General features: G+C 35.8%; 1 long non-coding RNA gene across 9 annotated transcripts in view; it reads right to left on the minus strand.

Moving 5' to 3' along the window:
• LOC103549915 (uncharacterized) overlaps positions 1–11,745 on the minus strand; it is a 92,111-nt gene extending 80,366 nt beyond the window's left edge. For 4 of the 9 annotated variants that reach the window (XR_011528839.1, XR_011528840.1, XR_544634.2 and 1 more), the window contains exons 1-4: positions 11,556–11,745; positions 10,654–11,013; positions 7,215–7,370; positions 6,861–6,987 (exon numbers count right to left, since the gene is read on the minus strand). This is a non-coding gene — a long non-coding RNA (uncharacterized lncRNA). Of the gene's footprint in view, positions 1–6,860; positions 6,988–7,214; positions 7,371–7,487; positions 7,627–10,433; positions 11,014–11,555 lie in introns of all 9 variants that reach the window. The other 5 variants (XR_011528842.1, XR_011528843.1, XR_011528844.1 and 2 more) reach the window with 2 other exon arrangements.
• Between the last annotated feature and the right edge of the window lie 4,013 nt (positions 11,746–15,758).

The raw sequence follows: 15,758 nt of genomic DNA on the forward strand, positions 1-15,758 counted from the left end.
TTTACTCATTTAATTGTTTCTTCTTGATCTGTCTTGTAATTAAAGGGCCGGAGTACAATGGTTTGACTCCAGAGAGGCTTCTAAAGTTTGACACTTTGGTAAGGGCATTTTGTAGAGTGTCTGATTCACAATCACCCTTTCTTGTACTTCAGCTTTAGGAAATTTGTAATCCAAAAAGCCTCAGGAAAGAGTTTTTGGGTTGATTTATTTTGAAACAGATTATCTCCATAAAAATGTCTCCACATTAGATTTTAGAGTGTCCAGAACAATAATTAAGCCTAGCTCTTTGTGTTTCTGTAACCGTTGACAGACCCTTCCATCATCTTAGAGAGAAAAGGCTAGAATTTGTTGTTTTGCTGAGACAGAAAAAGGTCTTTAAAGTGTGGTAGAATTTCCTACTATTTCCTTACTCATAATTCTATGACCAACTATGGACACCGAGAATTGATCATTTCGCTTATGTCCAGAAATGAACAAATAAAAGCACACTGATGCCTTTAATTATGTCACGAAATATCATCTAGCAAGAAGGGCATGGGATTCTGAATTAGATAATCAAAATTCAATCCAGGTTCTGCCGTTTACTGGTTATATTATCTCGGCAGGTGGCCTAATGTCTCTGAATCTTATTTTCCTCATGTATAAAAAATTTGTAGAGTGCTGTGTGAATTAAATAAGTAGTGCACAGTGCATGGCTTGGCCTACTTCTAAAACATGTGATTCAAGAGTTTAGTGTTTAGCAAATAATTGATCACGTTCACTTAATAATATTTTAGGGCACTAATAATTTTGAGGAATTTAGCAAAAATTATACATTTTATTGTTTAACAAATATCTATTGAGTTTCTGCTCTGTGTGATGCACTTTTTTAGGCACTAAGGATAAAGAGATGAATAATATAAATTCCCAGCTCTTGTAGAGCTTATGTTCCGGTAGATATAAACCAACAGTAAGGTAATATAATAACAAATATATAATATTTCAGGTGAATGTGTTTTATGAAGAAAGGTTAAGTCGGTTAAAGAGAAAGAGGACACATAAACTGGAGCCAAGTATTATTTTAGATAGAGTTGTTGAGGAAAGAAATCAGATTAGGGAAAATTTAAGCAAAGACCCGAGTGAGGCAAGCATTGAGATTATTGGAGTTCATTCCCCAACAAAGAAAATGAGCATAAAAACAGCCCTGGGGTGGGAAAAGCCTTGGCACATTCATCCCAACTGGAATTCTATTAGGGACTATTTTGCCCCCAACAGGTTTTAAAGGTGTTAATTAAAAAGCAAGTATATGTGGCATTGAGGCCAGAAAAATATTAAGGATGTAATCATGTAGAAATTATCTATATAAGGGGCAGAAGCACATGGTGAAAAGTCTATACACATCCACATGCAGTGTATTTAAGTTCAATGATAAGTAAAGTTCACTGGTGCACCCTTAAGGATTTACATGATGGAGCAGTAAAGAATCTTACAGGTGATGTTGAAGGAATTATTAACCTTGAAACTGTAATCAATTCAATTATGGAATATGCATTTAAAATTAATCTGTTTTGAATATCTTCAACTTTTTTTTATATACCACTTCCTCACTGATATCTGGTATATTTACCTTTTATGTTTGTTTATTTGTTGTGTATGTTTGCGTTTTCTTTTGGTTATTGTTGGTTTTTTTTTTAAGTAATGGAGACTTACAAGATGAAACTGACAAGCATGTATGTACATATGGAATTTGTTAGCACGAGAGCGACACGGTCCTTGACTCCCAGATTTTAAAAGCTTCTATTTCAATCTTTTGTGTGTGTGTGAATAATTCCTTTTTATAGAGGATATTACTTCTGATCACATTTAACCTTAATTTGTGGATTTTTATGTGATGTACATAAAACACTAGAATTAGGCCCTACTCAGTTAATACACAGTGAGTGTCTAACATCTTTTTTTTTCTCTTTCAAATACAAGCTCTCCCTCTTGTTTTGAAAACAAATTAATCACATTTCTTCATTCTATAGGAATTAGGCTGATAGAAATAGTGCTTTCATTTTTGTGTTTTCAAAACCTATATAGTATCCTGTGTACCTTCCAAATTTGAGGTTTTATGGTAGACATCATAATCTATTCCAGGGAGATACAATATGATTTTGTGGAAAGAAGTCTTGTCTAAAATCAGGAACTTGATTTGTATTCTTACATTTGCTGCTAACTAACTTGGTTATCTTGGGCAAGTAATAAATTTCTGGGCTTCAGTTTTCTCACCTGGAATATGAAATGATTGAATTAGTTTCTGGAGTATTTCTATACCTAACCATCTCGATTGTATAGTAGTCATAGTTATTAAATGCTATATGGAATTCCACTGGTCTAACCATTACTTGTTTGAAATACTTTCAGAAACCCAAGCATAACATTGAACATCGTTTATATCTTGACATTTTCAGTGTCATACCCAGAGTGGGCTATCAAAAAGTGTGAATATTTTAACTTCAACTCACAAGCAGATAGATTTCCGGCCCCTATATTTTAAGATCTGTTTTATTAGTTTGAACTCTTTTATGTCTTGCTGTTCTATTTAACATTTATTTTGTCTTTCTTACTAGATTGTAAACTTTATGAAGAGAGGAAATATGTTTTTTGTTATATCCTGTGATTTTTAGCACAATGTGCAGAGCAGTCACATATAAACAAATACATTGACAGATGCTTGCTCAATCAAGGACAATGGATAACAGGAAAGATTCTTAAACTAGTCTTACCAAGACATTGATTTATTATTGTTGTCAAGTAAAAGGGCCATATACGGAAATACAACCACAAAACTAGTGATAGATTTCCTTTGGCATCTTACATTCAAATTCAATTTGTGTCCTATTAAATTAAGGGGAAATAAGTCAGATAATGTCATGTCATGTAAATGCCTGATCTAACCGTTATTTCCGTAGCAACTTGATTTAATGTAAATATCATCGTGCAATAAAACTGGATTAAATCAAATAAAAATGGGATTGGAAAGAAAACAAGGACTTTATCTAAAACTGCTATTCTGTCAGTCTCTTCTTTCATGCTTTCTCCATAGTAAAAGTACCATTTCAAAGGACATATGGCATAAGAATACCTGTCTCTTGTTAAAGTAAGATAAAATTTACTCAACTAATTATTTTTCTGCCACATTCCATTTAGACTCTAGGGTAAGAGCAAAGAAAGTTCTCTGTTTTTCTAACATACATTTTGTTTTAGAAATTCTATACTAGAAACAGAAGCTAAATTCATATTAATCTTGACATGTTTACATTTTTAAATCTTTAATGAACAATTCGCAAGAGTTATTAAAACTAAGAAATAAGTAATTCTGGTTTTTTTTTATACCCATGACAGTTTGGCAATTGAAAAGAATTTTAATTGGTTTTGGATTGCGATTGCAGTTAAAAGTTTAGGAAATTTTAAGATAAACTATTGACCACTTTCTATTTATGAAAAACAGAAATAATTGTTAGTATACATTCATACTACCAGAGACAAGTCAATGTAAACAACAGAACAAAAAGTTTCAATTTAATAATTGTTTTTATACAAATGGGATGGAAAATTTCTTGTAGATTATTGTTAGTAGACTATTAACCAAATGTCTTCACCTAGCTTAAACAGGTGCCAGAAATTAGGATTCAAATTCTTTTTCTGATACTTACAACTGATTCATTCTGTGGCTTAGGGTTTAAGCATATGTGACTCACCTTTGAACTAGTTGGGTGCCTGATATAAAGCTTGTTGATCTTTTTAGTACATGATCTTTATTTACAGATTATTCATAGTCAGTAACTATGGATGGATGGCCCAAAAAATGTTCATTTAGCACAGATGAATTACGATTTTATATTTGGGATATTATGCTGTTTAATTTAGTTGATCATTCTACAAATTAAGTGAATCCATAAACAGGTCATAACTTATGTGCCACAAATAACGTGATAGAGAGAAAACACTCCAAAAAAGTGATTACAAATAAAATTAAGAAGAATAAAATATGCTAATGTGACAACAGACATTTCTTTGTTTGATAGACATTTTGCAAATCTTATATTTCAGAAAACAGAATAGTTTAAAAGCTAAATCGAATTAGCAAAGCTAACTCAATAGGCTATGCTTTCATGTACATCTATCTCTTGTTCTTTCCCACTTACTCCAACCTCCCACTTTTCTCTACCATAATTAATGGCAAAGAGTATGAGACAATGAACTAAGGATAAAGTGAAAAAACTGAGAGATACAGAATATGTTATTCCCTAAAAAATAGTTGGATTCTTTTGGGAGTGCATTAACTCATTCCATTAAGATTTTATCCTCAGAGTCACCCATAAAATATAAGTTCTCTGTGTCTTATATTCTTCCTCATCAAAATGGTGATATGACTGTTTCCTCACAGAGAAATTGTAAGGATTAGATAATTCATGAGAAGCTATAAAAAATGGTTCTTTTATTTATTAATTAATCTTCTTTTATTTATTAGTGCTTCTTATTAAGTTTTTCATAGTCCTATTGATCTCAAATGGCATGTCTTGCCCAGTAAGCTTTTGCCTTTCAATACAAGAGTCTTACCTAAAATGGTAACTATTTTCAAAGCAGTAACCACATTGAATTCTCGTAACTTAGAGGAGCTTCCTATAGTTGCTGACATTAATTGCAAGAAATAACTATGTACTACTTTGGGAAGTAAACATGTCGGAAAAAAAAGTTCTATATGGGATGAAACTGAAAATTCCAGTAACATTTGTTAAGAAAACCAAATGGAAAGAGTTATAGACCAACTTAAAAATCAATTTGTTTCAATAAACTACCTTTTGAGGGTAATGATCACTGTTTTGTATTTTAAAAGTATAGAGCTTAGAAATCAGTTGTATGATAATGCCTTTGTATGTTTGTCTTTTCCCATGTATTTTTAAATAAGCAGTAATCTATACTTTATTATATAATTTTTCTTTGGTGTAATAAAAACTTAATAGTAAGTACTCTTAGATATTAGGTACATTATTATTACTATTAATATTATTACCATGGTTGTCATTATATTGAATTAGGGTATTTACATGAGAGTAATGATTTCAGGGATTTTGGAAGAATGATTCAGGTAAACTTCTGGTTGGAAAGAAAAGAGGTGACTGACCTTAAAGTGGTGTAATATCCTATGGTATATAACATACACACACTGGCATTAGGTGGGGCTTTCCTCTCCCATTTTACCATATTCCCTATAGCTTTTTACGTTTTCTAAAATAATTTCTCATTCAAGGATTTCCTTGAAGTTCATATTATTCCCTTTTCATCTGCATGAAGAAAGAGACATGTGGGTTGAGGAAATACGTATTGTGCACCTCCCCTTTGTTCATACCTCTAGGCATGACCCTAGGTTCCCCACACCTCGGTGGAACAATTCCTGTAAGCTCAAGTTTCAATTCAATTATATGACATCTCTGTACTGATGTCCTGTCTATTTTGATACTCTGTAAACTGAAGCTTGCTTCTTCTCTTGGGCATATTTCCACTACCATTGTCAGCATCAATGTCCCCATCATTTCCTAACAAGTTTACTATCATACTTCCCTAAGTAAATCCCCTTCAGTAATTCCTGAAAAAAGCTGTCACTTTTTATTCATGTGTATTTTTTTCTGGATTTAATAGTGATGATGATGATGATGATGATGGTGACTGGGACGTCTGCTTCTTATTTGGTGCTTGTCAGTTCTAAGTGTTTTATACATATTAACCCATCTATATTTACAATAAGCCCATGAAGTAGGTGCTATTATTATCTTTATTTTACAGATAGAGAAAGTGAGTCACAGTGTTCCTCAGGGACTTGCCCATGGTGAAGGAATGGCTAAGCTGGAAAAAAATAACATCTGAAATCACCCACTAAAAGTCTCTGATCCAAAAGGCGACTGTGGCCCAGGTTAGTGTTTCACGCCGTGGACTTACTGCCGCTCTTTAAAGCAAACATGTTGTGGCATCCCTTCTACTATCCTGAAATATTCTTTATGCTTAGTGTAAACTATCTGTGTACTGGTTTAAATAAAGCTGACAATTTCCCTCATCTTAAAGGAAAGGAAAATAAATGGAAAATAATTTACACTAAAAGTTCTACATTTTAAGATTTAAATGCTTGGGCCAAACTGCCAAAACATCTAAATAAGAAAATGTGGTTCTTTGCCTATATATAGAATTAATGAACGAGTCAAGTATATTGTACTGCAGACCTGTATAGACATGCAGGTGTTTTGGTGACACGATTTTCTAGAATGATGACCAACTCTTGTTAAAATTTTGAATGAAATAAAATACAATTCTGGTGGTTTATATAATAATTACATTAATGGAAAATTCAATATATACTATGCAAAAAAGCCCCTTTGGTTTACATTAAATGTTTAATAAAATTCTATACTTGGTTAATTATATACGTATTTTTCACTTCACGGATAGCTGGTTGAATGTTCAAAAGTTCTGGGAGATATAGGATATCTCTTGTTTGGGTGGTAGTGACTCAAGGATTTTGGGAAATCTATTATTCTTGGCCCTGTCCCATAAAATGTCAGCTGCAACCCCCCAAGTTACTTCCAGAAATTTCCAGTACATCATGTCTATGGCATGATACCACACCTGCTGAGAACATCCGAATTAGGTAATTTCTGACAATACAACAGTTTGATACTTTTTATACATTTAAAGACAAATTTCTTGTTTTTCTTTTCTTTCTAAATTTAGCAAAAGTATTAATAAGCACACACATTCTTAGGCCAAAAGTATATCCCTTTTATGTAATCCTGGGTTATTATAAAATGAACTCCTTTTTGTATCTTTAAATGCAGAACACTTACTGAAGGGAGAAGGAATGATCAAGAATTTATTGTACATTTATTTGAAGCCAGGCTTTCAAAAGCTAAAGTTGAACACTATTGATTTGAAATACTTCTTGATCGTTTTACTCCCTGCCTTCATCTTTGCCTATAAAGTAAAAGATAAGAAAAAAGAAATGTAACTAGTTTGCTCTGAGTTTGGAAGCAATATGCTAGTAACAATATTAATAATAATAATTTAACATCACAAAAATTCTTTTTGTGGGAGAAAAATTTTGTCTAGGAAAATAACTTGTGCCATTTTCTGTAAGAAGAGAGGGATTCAGCAAAAGACAATAGAAAAAAGGGAAAGAAAATGTTGTACATAACACTTACCCAGGAATTCAGTGGATGTGTTTGAACAGGAAGACTAGGGTGAGAGTGAAGGGGAGAGAGCCTAGAGGCTGAGCTGGAGCTGAGACCACACCTCACCATGTTGCTCTGCACAACCAAGTACCTTGTATTACCTGTATTGGTAAACACAGAGGGAGCCTAAAAAAGCAAAAACAAAAAGAAAGGAAAACCTTGAGTAGAATGGAAAAGAAGAAAAACAATTTAAAGCAAGAAGAAAAAGGCTGGCCCAGTAGCATAGTATTTAAGTCCGCTTACTCTGCTTTAGTGGCCAGTGATTCACAGATTCGAATCTGCGGCAGGGGCCCACACGCTGCTTGTCAAGCCATGCTGCAGCAGGCTTCCCACATATAAAGTAGAAGAAGATGGGCACAGATGTTAGCTCAGGGCTAATCATCTGCAAAAAAAAAAAAAGAAAAGCAAGAAGAAAAAAGTTCAATGTGACTATGGGAAGGTGACAACCCTGGAAATAGGGAAAAACATGTATATGTATACATATCTTGAAGAAAGATGTGTTTCTCACAGAAATTGAGAAAGGGGATTAACCTGATTATAAATAAATTTCAGAGGGCTAGGTGACTTCAGTGATATTTACCTGTACTTTAGGATGAAATTTATAACTTTATATTCATTTTATAATTTAGTAATGACAGGTCTTGAAGTCAATGAAAAATGAGATCTATGGATGTTTTACTTGATTTTATGCTGTCCTTAGGCGTTATCCAAGACAATTGAGATTTATATTTATTTTATTTTTTCCTTCCGAAAGCCCCAGTGCATGGTTGTATATCCTAGTTATAAGTCCTCCTAGTTTTTCTATGTAAGCTGCTGCCACAGCTTGGCAGCTGACAGACAAGTGGTGTGGTTCTACCATAGTGAAACGAATCCAGGCTGCCGAAGGGTAAGAGTACCGAACTTTAACCACTAGGCCATCAGACTGGCTCAAGATTTATATTTATTTTTAATATGCATTCATATATATATGTCTATTTATGTATTTGTACATATATATTTTTGTAGTAATAGATATGGAAATCATGATTCTATATTTTGGGGCTTAGTTTATATAATAATATCAAAGTCAGTAAGTCATAATAATAATCTGATTAATTTATATGTCTCTAAATTCATAATTCATAATGGGAAGACTAGCAGACAGGGCTTCAACATGTTGATGTGAAGAATGCCACTATGATCACTAATGACAGTATGTAACAGTTTGAACATATGGTTCCTGGTGTTTTTAGATCATAAAAATGGAAAGCATCCTGTTGTGCCCTACTGAACTTAACTGAACAAACACCATGGCTCTTCAATACCAGTCTATGATAAAGAAAAACAATTGATCCTTAGTCTGCAGAAATGGTAAAATTATGGTACTATATTAACACTTCCTTACTGGTATGATTTTAAGATTTTTTTAGTACACATTCACAAAACAACTTTAAGTTGTATTTGCATTGTTCTTTCAAAAATAAAATAGTAATAGACACATTTTTCAACAACAAGCAAAATAAGCCAGAGAAAGACAACACCCTATGATTTCATTCATATGTGGAAGATAAACAAACACATGGATAAAGAGAACAGATTAGTGGGTACCAGAGGGGAAGTGGTGGGGGAGTAGGCAAAAGGGATAAAGAGGCACATGTATATGGTGACTGAGAAAAACTAGACTATTGGTGGTGAGCACGATGCAGTCTATACAGAAACTGATATATAATAATGTACACCTGAAATTACACAATGTATAAACCAATATGACCTCAACAAAATTTTTAAAAAGGTAATAACTTCATAAGGTAATTTCATTCTAATTATATCATTATATTTAACTAAATATAAATATTTTTAAAATTTCCTTTTCCTTTTGAGAATTAGTAGTTGAAATGAAGTGCTTTAAAATAAGTTTCTTTGTACTTTTCAGACATTTATATAAAATATTAAAAAAAGAAGATATTCTGCTTTACCACATACTTTCTTGTGTCTAACAGAATAACGAGTCCGATTCCATTTCTTAATCCCCATGTACAATTGTATCAATCTCTGGACTCTGATTCTCAGTCTTTTTTCACACCCACACACTCAAAGGATATATCACATCCTGTTCTCTAGTTGTGGGTCACAGTAACACTGACGCTGGATCTGGGGAAGTAGGTGCAAGGAATTGATTCTCCAGCCTGTGGAAAGTGGAGGTATGATTCTTGGTTTTGAAGCTATAGTCTCAGCCCCACCTATGCGTGCTTTCTGATGCTGGAATGAAAGTCACCTATTTTAAATAATTGGATAATTTATTAATTATATTATTGACTCACACTTAAACTGTTCAAAATATTTTGATGTTACGTTTTAAAAGTATTCTGGTGTTTGAGTCCTAGTATATTTATGTAATTAGGGAATGAAGCCATTCCCCTCATACTTTGACATCTCCGTTCACTTTTCTTCAACTTACTAGTAAACGTTTCAGAAACCCAGAAATTTTTCTATCTTTGCTTTCTCTCTCTGCAAATTTGATTTTGCTGAACCATTCGAAAGTGAGTTACAGATATTACGACAATTCACCTTTAAATACCTCAGCATGCATCTCCTCATGATAGACACTCCCCCTACATAACCACAATACCAGTAGTGCACCTAAGAAGATTAAATATTCCATAATATCATCTAAAGTCTAGTCTGTACTCAAATTGCCTCAATAATATCATCTAAAAGCTTCGTCTCTAGTCAAATTGTTCCAATAATATGTTTTATATTTTATAACTTCTTTGAACCAGGATGGAATTGTTTCCAACACTAAATTTGATTTTTTATGTCTCTTAAATCTTTGTTTTATTCTAAAGAGTTCCTCACAGTTTTTTAGATTGACTTTTTTTAAGGCTATTTTTTAGAGAAGTTTCAGGTTTACAACAAAATTGAGGGAGCGATACAGAGATTTCCCATATACCTCTACCTGCACACCTGTGTAGCTTCCCCCCCTTTACCATCATCATTCACGACAATGGCACATGTTTTCACCTGTAGGGTTTTTTTATAGTCTTTGTCAAGTTAAGAAAGTTCACCTCTATTCTTAGGTTACTGAGAGTTTTATCATGAGGTGTTGGATTTGGTCAAAGTCTTTTTCTGCATCTATTGATATGATCATGTGATTCTTCTTTTTTAGCCTTGATGTTATGGATTACATTGATTTTTGAATGTTGAACCAACCTTCCATACTGGAATAAATCCTACTTGGTCGTGGTGTATAATTCCTTTCATATATTGTTGGATTTGATCTGTTAATATTTTGTTGAGGATTTTTGCATCTATGTTCATGAGAGATATTGGTCTTTAGTTTGTTTTTCTTGTAATGTATCTGTCTGGTCTTGGTGTTATGGTAATGCTGGCCTCATAGAATGAGTTAGGAACTATTCTTTCTGCTTCTCACCTCTCAAAGAGATTGTAGAGATTTGGTATAATTTCTTCTTTGAATGTTTGGCAGAATTCACCAACCCATCTGGGCCTTAGACTGATTTTTGAAGAGTTTCAGTCAGGTATCTTGTAGATCAGCGCTCATAAAATTTTAGTGGTCAATGAATTACCTAGGAATCTGTTAATATGTAGATTCTCATTTGGTCAGTCCAGCATGAGGTCTGAAATTGTGCAAACCTACTAAACTTCCACGGGATGCTGTAGGCCTGAGGCCCATGCTTAAGGTTTTAGAAGGTCCGGCATTCTCAATTTCCTTCTTCATTCCTGTTTCCTTGTGGTAGGTATTGTTTTGCCAGGATCTCTGTCTTCAGTATTTCTGTAAATTAGAAAATAAATTTATAAGCTTAACTGGATTTATTTGAAACATTTTTGGCCATAATATTTAATAGCTAGTGCTGTGTAGTTCATATTGCATCACATGCATGGATCAACACGTCATGTTGTCCCACTATTAGCGATGCTAATTGTATTGCTTAGTTAAGGTGATTTCCAGGTCTCGCCAGGGTTAAGGTGGTGTTTTTTCCCCCTTTTGAATTTGAAATTTTGCATTTCCACCAAAACACTATATGTAAACAACATCACCAATAATAATAACCTACTACACTGTAAACTTGCAAATAATTTATCAATAAGAGGTTTAAGAATAAAGCATTCATAGCTTTAGAACTGCATTTAGTAAAGAAAAAAATTGTAAATACCCAAACTTTATCTTTCTATGTAAAACTTAAAGAACTAGTAAAAACAAATATATTGTTGTTTTGGTTATACTCTCTTCTATGAAAAAGACCAAAAGAATGCAGGCACCACCACCAGCGGGGTTAACCAAGCAGCCTAACAGAAGCTCTCATGAAAGTACACCTCTCATTTTTTTCCCTCCTTAGCCTCAAGCAGGAGAAGGGTTGGAGATGCCCTGGGTGTGGTAGGGCCAGGAGCTCGATTGCTGTCCCTCACTTGGGCCTTTCCTTGACTTGGGGCACTGTGATTTTCCAGTTGAAAACAGCCACTGAGCAAGGACGGTTGGAACTGTCAACGATCGTTGCTTTCAGTTGCACAAGAAGGAGCGCGAGCAGCAGACTGCGCGGACCTGCTGCGTCTGCTCAGGCCCCGAGGAGCAGGCCTGCACGTGGGTGGGAAGGCGCAGCTTGGGACTGTCCCTGTGGGTCTGGCCATGGGACAGCAGACCCGCAGGCGGAGCTGGGCGCCATGCCATCCGTGATTCTTTCTTCTGGGCTGCAAACGCCAGCGTTGTGCTGCTGGAGTTGGCACAGGAACGAGTCTTCCTTGCGCTACAGGATCTGGGAACTGGGCCCAGGTCGCTTTGCCTGCTGTTCAACAAAAGGCTCATCCTTACAAAGGCCCACCGGGAGTTTCTGCCCGTCAGCACCAGACTTGTCAGATGACCTGTGCTCCCGGAACTTGGACACGTTCTGGATGATGAGCGACTCCACCAAGAACCCCAAAGATCTGGTGGCCCCGTCTGGCATCACACCGCAGGGTCACTGCAATGTGGAGGCTTCTTGGCCCTTTGCTTCAGGGATGGAGAGAGAGGCTATGGAAAGAAGGGGACCAAACTCGGTGGTGGTAACCATCAAAATCTCATCAAACAAATCAGAGCCATTAGTCACATCATCTGTCGTGTCAACTTACTGTTGTCCCCTTACTCTGTGACTACTTTTCCAGAGACAACATGCTCTCCATTTTGCCATTGGAGGTGTTGGAAGTTAAGGTTTTCTTTTCTGGAAAATCTTGAAATCCAGGCACTGTCTTGTCTCAGAGGGTTATCCTGTGTCATCTTTATGTCCTACAATTAGGATTATAACTTCTTGTTTTGAATATCCATGTCCACAAAATGCTTTTGAATTCCTTTCCCTTTATCAGCTAAGTCCCTCTCCACAGTGTCATTGGCCTGTTTGAGCTGTTTATTCTTGGTCTTCCAAGTTTTGAAAACCAAGTGTCCATACAGGACTCTCCTCTTAAGTCTAATCTTCTCACTAATAGCTGGCTTATATTTGAGCTCTATTTCAGTTTCTCTCTCTCAAACTACATTTCAATTTCCTTCTCTAAGTCAGCTCTTCCATTTCTTCCAGTTGGTTTTTGGTTTCCCCACCATGATCTCTCCCTTCTGCCAAAGAGTATGAGTTCAGGGAATTTACAGCATTATTTTTGCAAGACATTTACCTTCCAGACTGCCTTGTGACCGGGCTGCAGTCACATTGTAGGAGCCAGTTTATAGGCTCCTCTTGAAGAAGAAGGGCCTAACTGGGATGGGTGGTAATGGGAGTCAGCTGATTCTTGCACAACATGGATGGAGGTCTTTTTCTTGTGAGGACAGTGGGCTATTACCAAATTTCTATTCTGTAGCTCCATTAATCCACCTTTGGAACTCTTAATGGATTTGGTGAGAAAAAAAAAAAAAGAGTATCCCTTTCTTCCTATATAACAGTCATGGATTCAGGAGCTGCCTTTCCTCCTGGAGGAGCTAAAGTCACACGACCTGTTTTTTGTAGGTACCTACTCCTTATAGGTAAATCTTTTTTTCTTTTTTTTAACCTGTTTATTCTGTCTTATATTCAGCTTAGTGGATTCTTTCTTTATGAGGCATTCTAAATGTTGGTTTCTTCCTGGTAAGATGTTTATCACTTCCAGGGCAAACTCACCTGGGCAGTTGGCAGCATCTGAGAGCCTCTTCATGCAGTTATTCACTGGCTACTGGGACAGGCCTTGTAATGGAGCAGGGGTGAGTGCTAAACGGCCCTTACTGATGGCCCATAGCTGCTGAATGCTCTGCTCTCGTTTTTGGAGAAGATTCATGGGCTGGAGTGGATGGAGCTAGAAAAACAGAGGGAAATCAATCTGAGGAAATCAGATGCTGCATTCTCTGTTCTGGTGTCCCTAAGGGACCTCGTCTCTCCTTGCCACTGCTGCACTGTTGTCCAGGAGGAAGGGACATGGTTGCGTTGAGAATGAGATACAACACCAAGCCCAGGAGAGGGCTCAGAGTAGGAGCAGAGGTTCTACTCCTACTGTTAGACCCAGAGCAGCCGCTGCTGCTTGACGACTCTCTGGCTCACACTGAGATGGCTTCTCAGCTGATTGCCCAGGCCTTGCGGCCAGATATGTATGTAATGCCTACACCTAATGGTTTTAGCATCTACTGATGACCTCTATTGAATTATTTATTAAATTTGGAGTTGCAAAATGATAGTTTTCTAATTAGTAGCTGGCATTTTTCAAGAAAAAAGGAATTTCCTATTTCGTATTTTCCCCTTTTGTTTGATAGGTATTGCTGTGAGCTTTTAAAAAAATTTTTCAATATTTTAGACTGATTTAGAGTCTTTTTTTTTGGTATGCTTATTGTCACATATTTGGCCAATGGGAGCCCCTTCAAGTTGGCTTCTGGGTCCTTTTGACGTAACTTCATTAATTTTGTTGTTTGTTTTTTTGGTATTTCCTTTCTGGAGCTACTACATCTAACATGCATGTATTTTCCCTGCTGCAGATTTATTATCATCCATATTCCCAATGATCCCTGATTACTTTTAGTGGGAAATGGTATCTAGAAAACAAGACATGGTCATTAGGTGAGCTCATTGCTACCAGAGTGTCATTACTTCTAGGTTGTTTTGGTGGATCATTTATTCAGTTTGGTAAGATCTTATTTGCTTCATATCAGTCATGTTTTCTTTGGCTAGATTGCAACTCTAGATAAAATTTTTGAAGAAGGGCACATAAGTAGCAAACTATGCAGGCTGTGGTAATGTTATGAACCAAAAAGAATACAACAGAAAGACTTTGAAAATGTCTTTACGTTGCTTTGGTGCATGGATAGATGTGGTGAGACATAGAACTCAGGCACCACATCTTTTTCTCAAATTCAGCAGATGTTGGTTGTCCTAGTAATTTCTGTTTCTGATTTTGATGAGTCTGAGGTTAGCCCTTTCTTGTGGTTGGTTGGTTGTAGGTGATTTAAAAAAAAATTCTTACCCAGATAATAGGATTCCTTGAAATTAAATTATTTCATGAGGAATTTTTGAAATTAAATGACTACATTTTCATAAGAGTATAATTATATCTAGAAACTTGGAGAAACTTTTATAATTTCATGTTAACAAATAAGCTATGGATCTACATTTAATGTTGGGGCAGGGAGGAATATGCTACCTGGGCAGCCTTAGTCTGGAAGTTTTTCTCTAATTTCTGTCTCAATTTGTTAAATAATAATACCTGTGATCACCTTTGAGAGCTCCCTCTGTGTTTCCTCCCACTGCTTTAAGGGACCAACCACATTTTTGTTAAAATGAGTAGGACTGACTCTCCGAAGCATGTTGGCATGTTTATTTTGTACTTCATCAAATAGTTTCGTTTCACTATTACTACTGTTCCATAGCTGCGAAGTTGACTTCCTTTCAGATCTCATCTTCCCTGTGGTTTAAAGAGTTGTGATTCAGGGACAGGGGAGAGGGGAAGGGGAAACAACTTAGCAAGTATTTTCTTTAATTATTTCTCCCAGTGTCTCCTTTCCTGTAGTGGTGAAAGGACCCAAAGTGGTGGAGAGTTTTCAACTTGCTTCCTGCCAAGCTGAGGGATATTTTACAAGTCTCTTTTAGATTTCTTTCCACGTTTACCAGCAAGACTACAGTGTGCTCATTTGCAGCAAGACATGTGCATGCTACTGGTTAATTCTCTCAGTTTTTTCAAAATTGTATTTTCCTCTGGCCAATATTGTTTGGATTTTGTGTTATTAGTGTGAACCTTTTCCTACTTTGAGTATAGGACATTTTATTTTGTGGAGATTTATTTCAGAGGGTGTCCTGAGGGAGGGCAGGGTTTTAAATGTGTACTTGGGATGCCACTGTCTTCAAGGCCAGAGAAACTTAGACAGTGGTGATTTTGCAACTCCAGAAACAAGAATTCACTTCAAGAGTAAGCCCAGGTGCCTTCTGATTTGCCTATTCAATACTTCAAAATTCAAAATCCAAGAGCAGTTGGGATGCAAAAGAAAATCGTGCCTAGCTCCATCCTTTTTTTCTTTCTACCTCCTATTTAAAAATCACAGTACAA

The sequence above is a fragment of the Equus przewalskii genome, chromosome 17, assembly GCF_037783145.1.
Source record: "Equus przewalskii isolate Varuska chromosome 17, EquPr2, whole genome shotgun sequence".
Classification (NCBI taxonomy): domain Eukaryota; kingdom Metazoa; phylum Chordata; class Mammalia; order Perissodactyla; family Equidae; genus Equus; species Equus przewalskii.